We start from the raw sequence: 8,787 nt of genomic DNA on the forward strand, positions 1-8,787 counted from the left end.
CAGGTGGCATCTGCTGACCCGGCTGCCAGCCCCTCCTCCAGCACAAGGTCCGGGTTGGGGCATTGAGCCAGAACAGCCACAGGGCTCCACCCTGGGCGCCCTGTGGGCACCAGACCCTGTGTGTAGAACTGGCTCTTGGGCAGTCAGGCTGGGGTGCCCCAGAGGGCTTTGGAGCTGGGGAGCCCCTGGCTTGAAATCCCCCTGGACCTGGGGGTGGGAGCACCTGGGCCTCAATTTCCTCTAGGCAAACTGGGGAGGCGAGGGTGGGGGTTGGGGCCAGCTGGGTTAGCAGACAGCTCATCAAGGCTGAGGGGCTGGCATCCCTGGGCAAGCAGGGAGCGAGCGTGGGAGGTCTCTCTCCCGCCCTCAGGGACCACCCTGGAGTCTCCTGGGTGGAGCTGGAGGTTAAAGCTCTGTGGGCCCCCTGGAGGAGGAGGCATCTCCGGCACTAAGGAGCCAGGAAGTGGCCCTGGGGAGCACCATGGCCAATTCCCTCTGACTGCCCCAAGCAGAAGCCAAACCCTAGGGCACCCCCACTCCCAGTCTCTCTTCCAAATCCCCAGGACGGGAGCGCCCCAAGGTGGGCTGCAGGCCTCGGGGCCCCCAGGGCCCTGCCAGGCGGAGACCTCCCCAGACCCCCAGCGCCAACCCCAGGGCCCACGTGGGCGCCCACTTCATGGGTGATGAAATCGAGACTCAGGAGCGGTGCCTGCCCGGGGGACATCCAGGCGGACCTGCGCCGCCCTCCTCCAGCCTCCGGGCACCGCCCCCCCACACACACACACCCGGCTGGGATTTCGGTGCCCCGGGAGTCCCCCAAGCCGGACGCGCTGCGTAGACGGCCCCAGAGGCCCACGAGGGGTCCGCGGCCGGCCCGTCCCCCGGAGCCCCGGCCGCTACTCACCTCCGGGACGGCGGGCGCCGCGGCTTCCTGAATCCCGGCGCCCGCCCGCGCGGCGCTCCTCCCGCGGCTCAGGTTCCAGCCCCGTGCACCGCCCCCGGCCGGCACCACGCCCACCTGGCCGGCCCCGCGCGCGGCCCGCCCGCCTCCGGGGGGCGGCCTCAGTTTACCCACCTGGCAAACGGGCGTCTTGATCCCCCGCGGGCTCCTGCGGGACGGGGCTCAGCCTGGGGCGGCACTGTTTCCTCTGCTCATTCATTCACTCACTCATTTCTTCACCCAGCGCGACCCTGGAGCTGCCAGCCCAGCCGGGCCGCCGACGTTCTGCCGTGAACACGTGTGTGCGTGCCTTCAGTACCGCGTGGAGCCTGGCACGGCGCGGTGCCGAGGCACAAGCACACCGCTTGAATGCCTCCACCGACGGGCAGCTCACTGCCGCAGGCCCAGCCCTCGCATCTGTAGCTGCTCTCCAAGCAGGCCTGAGCGAGTCCCTGAGGTCCCCACGGACACGTGGACATCACCGAGAAGATGCTGGGGGCACCAGGTCCGGACGGAGCCTGGGGGACACTTGGGCCGTTTCCATCATTGTTTTCCTTAAGCTGAGCTGGCCAGGTCCTTTCTCGTCAGCTGGCCAGTCACAGGAGCTCCCTGGGAATTTCAGAACTGTTGGGGTGGGGAGGAAAGGGAGAAAGAAGGAGAGAGGGAGAGGGTGAGGGAGAAGAGAGGGAGAGGGAGAGGGAGGGAGGGAAGAAGAGAGAGAGAGAGAGACTAAGCAGAAGCAATGTGTTCAAACCACCAGTGTGAAACATTTACAAAGAAGCAAATCTTAATAATTAACGCATGGGGCCCGCGCTGTGGCTCAGCGGGTGAAGCCCTCACCTGCAATGCCAGCATCCCATATCAGAGCCCGGGGTTCGATTCCCGGCTGCTCCACTTCTGATCCAGCTCCCTGCTGATGCTCCTGGGAAAGCAGTGAAGATGGCACAAGTACCTGGGGCCCTGCACCCACGTGGGAGATCTGGATGTAGCTCCTGGCTCCTGGCTTTGGCCTGGCCCAGCCCTGACAGTTGAAGCCATTTAGGGAGGAACCAGCAAATGGAAGCTCGCTCTCTCTCTCTCTCTCTAACTCTGCCTTTCAAATAAATAAATTTTTTAAACAGTTGTTAATTTATTTGAGAGGCTGAGTTACAAACAGAGAGAGGGAGAGACAGAGAGAGAGAGAGAGAGATCTTTCACCTGCCAGTTCACTTTCCAAATGGCCACAACAGCCGGAGCTTAGACGATCTGAAGCCAGGAGCCAGGAGCCAGGAGCCAGGAGCTTCCCCCGGGTCTCCACCTGGGTGCAGGGCCCAAGCACTTGGCCCATCCTCCACTGTTTTCCAAGGCCATCACGGAGATGCTGGATCAGAGGTGGAGCAGCCAGGACTTGAACCAGCGCCCGTATGGGCATGCGGCGCTGCAGGTGCCACAGCGCTGGCCCCTACACTTACCTTTCAATTCCATCTCCCATGAACCTGCGGATGTGCCCTCGTCCTGGCTGACAGCGTGAAGAAGTGTCTCACCAGAAGGGGGCAGCAGGAAGAGAAGGGGAGGTGCTGGGCCCGGGACACCCAGTGGGACCTCATTGGCCGAGATGCGGCTGCTGTCAGGTTGTAGCTGGGACCCCCCACCCCCAGCCTCTGCCCTGGAAGGACCGAAGACTCCTAGCAGCCAGGAAGAAAAAGTCAAGGCCTTAGCACCAGCTGAAGGTCACAGGGAAGATATGGGGACCCGGCCTGGCACCCCACGGTGCACCAGGTAGGCTCAGCCACTTCTGCCACGGGAGGTTCCTGGGCATCAGCCAAGGGCCTGTGTTTACTGCAAGGTGTCCGGCATATAACAAGTCTTCCCAGGCAGATGAATCAATTAATTCACAGGCTTTTACTGGGGTTCTGCTCCCGGGCGAGGTTCCCCGGTCCCGACAGAACATTGTGCGTCAGAGATTGGGAGGGCTCCTTTTATAGATTCAGGGCATGGGGGTTAAAGGTTGAGGCGGGTCTGATCCTCATTGGTTGACCTTTAGGCCCCCGCAGGGACCTTGACAAGGACTTTTCCCCCATGGAAGTACAGGTAGGAACTTTCCATTCCCGGAAGTACAGGCCTTCCTTCCATACGGATCCCAAAGCTACCATTTACCAGGCACCTACTGTTTGCCAGGCATGCACATATGCAGTGCCCACTGCATGCAGGGCCTGCACTTACCAGGCGCTTGCTGTATGCCAGGGGGAGGAACTGGTGAGCCAGATGGGTCAGGATCTGAGGGGCTTAACACCGGGGCACCCAGTAATAAAAACGCATCCTGGGCACACGTTATCGTTGGCACAGCTCTGACACAGCTGCCAACCCTGCCTGTGGCCTTACAGCCTGGAGGGTGGGATTCTCACGTCCGGGTCCCCGGCCTGAGATCCCAGAGCCAGCAGGAGCCACAGCCAGGCCCGGCAGAGTGTGGCGTGCAGTCACAGCCTGAGCTCCAGAAGCCACACGACAGCCAGTGGGGCCAAGGATGCGGACGACCTGGAGCCCTCGGCCCCTGGCTGGCGGGCACGAGAGGGGGTGCGGCCGCTGTGGAAACCGAAAAGCTAAACACGGAACTGCCACACGAGCCCGCAGCGCCACCCCAGGAACAGGGCCGAGAGCAACAGCAGGAGCACCCCTGACATGGCTCGTGAGGAGGAACGCCTCTGGTTGCAACGGACAAACATGACACATTGCATCCCACGACGCAATAGAACTCCACAGCACAAAGGAATGACGTCAGGGCTGTGACCGGCACAGCCGGGCACCGCATCCCATATCGGAGCGCCCGGGTCAGGTCCCAGCTCTGCCCCGGATCCCAGCTTCCTGCTCATGTGTGCCCTGGGAGGCAGCAGGTGACAGCTCAAGTCCTGGGTCCCTGCCGCCCACGTGGGAGACCTGGATGGAGCTCCGGGCTCGTGGCTGTGGTCCGGATCAAGCTCTGGCTGTTGTGGGCATTTGGGGAGTGAACCAGCAGATGGAAGATTCTCTCTCTCCCTCTCCCCCTCCCCCCTCCCCCTCCCCTCCCCCTCTCCCTCTCCTTCTCCCCCTCCCTCTCTCCCTCTCCCTCTCTCCCTTTCCTTCTCCCTCTCTCTCTCCCCCCCCCTCTCTTTCTCCCTCTTCCTGTCTCTCTCCCTCTCTCAATCTCTCTCTCTCTCTAACTCTGCCTTTCAAATAAATTAAAAATAAATCTTTAAAAAAAAGGAGAAGAGCATGGTGATGGGCAGTGGAGGACCTGGGTGTGGCTCTGCCCGACTGTAAGCTGTGTGACTCTGGGAGGTGTCCCTGCCTCTCTGTGACTTCCCTCATCTGTGACCTCCGCGCCCGGGAGGCAGCAGGTGTCCCGGTCTCAGCTCTGCCCCACGCCCGCCGCCTCCCCACAGCCCTGCTGTGCTGCCTCTGCCCCCTCCGCTCCTCTCTTCCACGGGCTCAGCTGGTGGCTGCACAGCGCCAGAGCTGGACTTGGGCCAAGAGTGGGTGTCCAGGTCCCCAGGGGCCTGCAGTGGCCCTCCGAGCTATGGAGGCAGCCAAACCTCCTGTGGGGCTGGATTCCTGCAGAGCCCTGTCGCCCCCGCCCGCCCTGCCCCCAGCCCCGCGTGCACCAGTGTCTCTTCCCTTCCTCCTGCCCAGTTTGCAGATGGACAAACCAAGGCTGTGCACAACAAAAGCCCTTGTGGGGGTGCAGTCAGGCTGTGAGCCCAAGAAGCTCTGAACTCAGACCGCACCCTCCAGGCACCACCACTAGCACTGTGCATTTAGGCAGCACCTGCTGTGTGCCAGGCAGCGTGGAGGAGGGCTCCGAACGCAAGAGTTCCTCCCAGCCACAAGAGAGGAAGCCCATCCAGGGCGGCGCAGGGACCTGCCCGGTCACGCAGGTCAGGAGACCACCCACGCCCCATTCAGCAACAGGATTTATCGAGGCCAGCCAGGGACAGGCAGCTCCTCTGTCCCCCCCATGTGCAAATAGCCAGCCTTTGTGCCCAGCACCGGAGGCCCCACCCTGCCAGGCACAATGAGGTTCTTCTGGAATGTTCCCTGGGGGCAGAAACCCGAGGCCAGGTGGGGAGGGAGCCCTTCCCCTTGGGTGACCGCTGCCATGGGCACAGCCACGCCCAGGTCGTTCCTCTGGGCAGCGGCCGGCCGTGGGTGTGGCTGAGCCTCCAATGGCCACAGGTGCCCCAGCGCCAGCCTCCATCCAAAGGCCGTGACCCAGGGAGGCAAGGGGGCACCTGGGCCATGGTCCCAGCCAGTCATAGTCATGTAGGCTCCCCTTAAAAAACAGACAACAAAATCAATCTCTTGCCAGCCTCGGCACCTGTAGGTTCCATGCCATGGGCGGCCTCCCTGGCTCTGCAGAACCAGGCCCTCTCTGTCCTCTGAGCCTGCTGCTCGCTCTCCCGCCTCAGAGCCTCCGCACCAGCCAGAGTCCCCTCTCCTCATCACCTGCCCTTTATGTATTTATCTTTAATTCCAAAGGCAGAGAGAGAGAGAGAGAGAGAGAGAGAGAGAGAGATCTTCCGTCTGCTGGTTTGCTCCCCAAAGGCCTCCCAGGGTGCGACATTAGCGGGAAGCCGGAATGAGGAGCTGGAGCCGGGAGTTGAGCCCAGGCACTCTGAGGTGAGCTGTGTCCCAGGTGACTCCCCAAGTGGCCACACAGCAGGGGCCGGGCCAGGCTGAAGCTGGGAGCCAGGAACCGCCACGTGGGTGGTGGAGGCCACATACTTGGGCATCTTCTACCGTTTCCCAGGAGTGTTAGCTGGGGGCTGAATCAGAAGCGGGGCAGCCAGAACTTGACCCAGAGTTCTGCCGTGAGTGCTGGCGTCCCAAGCGGCACCATAAGCAACTGGGCCACAGCCTCGGCTCCAATTCCCTGATGTTAAAGATGGAGAAACGGAGGCCCAGCCAACCAGAGCAGAGCAAGGACTAACACCGGACTGCATGCGCCTGGTGTGGAAAGTTCTGGAACGTTCCTCGGCGACATGTTGACCTGGGCCCTTTACGAACAAGGAGTGAGTGATCAGGCTAGGGTTTGACCAACTGGCCTGGGGGCCAGGAGCGCCTGGCAGGCTGCAGCACAGACATCGGTGTGCTGAGCATTTACATTTACTCTGTTAAGTCAGCCAGGGGCCGGCGCTGTGGCACAGCACGTTAATGCCCTGGCCTGAAGCCCATATGGGATGCCGGTTCGAGTCCCGGCTGCTCCTCTTCCGATCCAGCTCTCTGCTGTGGCCTGGGATAGCAGTAGAGGATGGCCCAAGTGCTTGGGCCCCTGCACCCACATGGGAGACCCAGGGGAGGCTCCTGGCTCCTGGCTTTGGATTGGCGCAGCTCTGGCCGTTGCAGCCATCTGGGGAGTGAACCAGCGGATGGAAGACCTCTCTCTCTGTCTCCACCTCTCTCTATAACTCTGTCTTTCAAATAAGTAAAAAAAAAAAAAAAAGTCATCCTGCAGGAAAACGTGTATGTGTCCCATTTTACAGACGTGGACACTGTGGCTCAGAGACTCACATTGGCCTGGGCCACGCAGCTGTAAAGTGTCAGAACCTGGACTTGAATCCCCCAATACTCCTGCTAGAGGGGCGCCGAGCTGTCCCAAGTTAGCCCTTGGAGATGCCGCGGGCGGACGCGCCCCCTGCCTGCCTCCGCTGGAACTGCAGGCCCGTGCACTCCAGGAGAGCCCACTCCCCAACCAACAAAACCGAGGGACGACGTCCTTCCTCCGTGCGTCCCCAGCCGGCCGATGGTGGCTACGCGGCCTCGCTGTCTTGGTGCGCCGGGAACCGTCGGTGTCCGCACTGGACGAGGTGCCCGAGGCCATTCCCCGCGTTAGCAGCGGAGCCAGGACTTCGGGACCCGAGGACTTTGCCTGCACCGCCCCCCACCGTCAGTCACGTCCGCGGGTCCCGCGCTCCCCTCCCCGCCCCGCAGCCTCCCCGCAGCCCTGTGACGCGGGGCCGGCAGCACCTCCGAGCTGCAGACCGAGGCTCGGACCGCTGAGCCAGGGCCAGACGATCGGGCCGGGGGCGTCTCGGCGAGTAGGAGGTAGTCCCTAGGGACCGGCTGCGTGCGCTTTAACTGCAGCGACGCAAGATTGAACAAACCGGGTAGAATCTCGGGGCTCCTGTGGGGCTCAGGGCGGCCGGGGGCCGGCCTGGGCGTGGGGGCGTCCTGGTGGGCACCGGAAGTGGACATGGCTGAGGAAGACGTGGAGTCGGCTGGAAACCCCGGTGACCCCAGGACGGGCCGGGGAACCCCTTTGCCCCATCCCTAGCGCCCGGAGATTCTTAGCACAGGGGCCCAGTCACAGCTGGCTGTGAGATGATGCGTGTTTGGCCCTTTCTCAACATGAATTTATTTATTTGAAAGGCAGAGTGACAGAGAAGAGAGACAGAATCTTCTATCCGCCGGCTCACTCCCCACATGGTTGCATCGCCAAAGTGCAGATCTACATCCAGGTCTCCCACGTGGGTGCAGGAGCCCAAGCCCTCGGGCTGACTTCGGCTGCTTCCGCAGGTGCATTAGCCGCGAGCCGGAACAGGAGCCGAGCGGTGGGGACTGGAACTGGCCCTTGCAAGTGGTAGCTTGACCCATTGTGCCACGATGCCAGCCCCCGTATTTAGGACTTTTGCAGGGCCTGGTATACAGCCAGCGCTCAATGTGTGCTGTTCCGTCCCTGCCTCAGCAGAACTCAGTCCCACTTTGGCCAGGGTGAAATGGGGAGACAGAGACGCTTGGTTGGCTTTGTTTCTGGGGTCAACCCCAGGACTCCCAGCACCTGGCAGGTGAAATCCCTCCAAGCCTCAGACACAGTGCCCGGCCTGGCACACAGAGACACAACAAAGGTCATTCTTTAAAATATATGTATTTATTTTATTTGAAAGTCAGTTACAGAGAGGGAGAGGCATCAGCAGATAGAGAGAGAGATATCTTCCATCTGCTGGGTCACTCCCCAGATGGCTGCAACAGCCAGGGCTGGGCCAGGGTGAAGCCAGGAGCCAGGAGCTCCATCCAAGTCTCCCATGTGGGTGCAGGGGCCCAGGAACTTGGGCCATCTTCCACTGCTTTCCCAGGCATGTAGTAAGGAGCTCGATCAGAAGTGGAGCAGCTGAGACTCGAACCAGCTCCCATATGGGAATGCTGGTGCCACAGGGGGTGGCTTTTACCCGCTAGGCCACACTGCCAGCCCCTACACCATGCTTCTTAGATTTTTTAAATTAGTTGCCAACATGTAGAAGCCAACCGACGGATGCCTGCAATTCCAGGTCTTGGGCTTCTCTTGACGAATCTGAAAAGCTAAGAACTCTGGGCAGCGACTGGTCAGCTGAGAAGCCCCAGGCCCTCTCCGTGGGACGTGTGACGGCCAGTCCTCCAAAGTCCTCGCCCCTCCTTATGGCCTCACATCTGGCCGAGAGGCGCCAACTATGCTACCAGCTTGGCCCCTGGCACCAGCTCATCCCCTGACCTAAGCTATGGGGGGACAAGAATCCACCCCAGATGGGCAGATGAGTGGGCCAATGCATAAACAGAACCCACCCCAGACGGGTGAGTGGGCCAATGGATAAACAGAATCCATCCCAGATGGACGGGTGAGTGGACCAATGGATAAACAGAATCTGCCCCAGATGGATGGGTGAGTGGGGCAATGGATAAACAGAATCCGCCCCAGATGGACGGGTGCGGTCTGGCTGACACCTGTCACCTACTACTGCCTGGCTTGGTGTCACTCCTCTGGCTGCTTCATCCCTCACTGCCCTTCTTCCCTCGTCGCCCCAAGCTTGTCCCAAGAGGGCGACCCTTCTCGACCAGGGAGCACCATTCTGCAACCAAGAGTA

The 8,787-nt window shown here is 61.5% G+C and overlaps 1 protein-coding gene across 1 annotated transcript in view; it reads right to left on the bottom strand.

Moving 5' to 3' along the window:
• Positions 1-961, bottom strand: part of TRPV4 (transient receptor potential cation channel subfamily V member 4) — a 38,298-nt gene extending 37,337 nt beyond the window's left edge. Inside the window, 1 exon segment of the mRNA XM_062181965.1 lies at positions 905-961. The gene's annotated coding sequence lies outside the window, so the exon portion shown is untranslated.
• Positions 962-8,787: the final 7,826 nt, after the last annotated feature.

Source organism: Lepus europaeus, chromosome 23 (assembly GCF_033115175.1).
Source record: "Lepus europaeus isolate LE1 chromosome 23, mLepTim1.pri, whole genome shotgun sequence".
Lineage (NCBI taxonomy): Eukaryota > Metazoa > Chordata > Mammalia > Lagomorpha > Leporidae > Lepus > Lepus europaeus.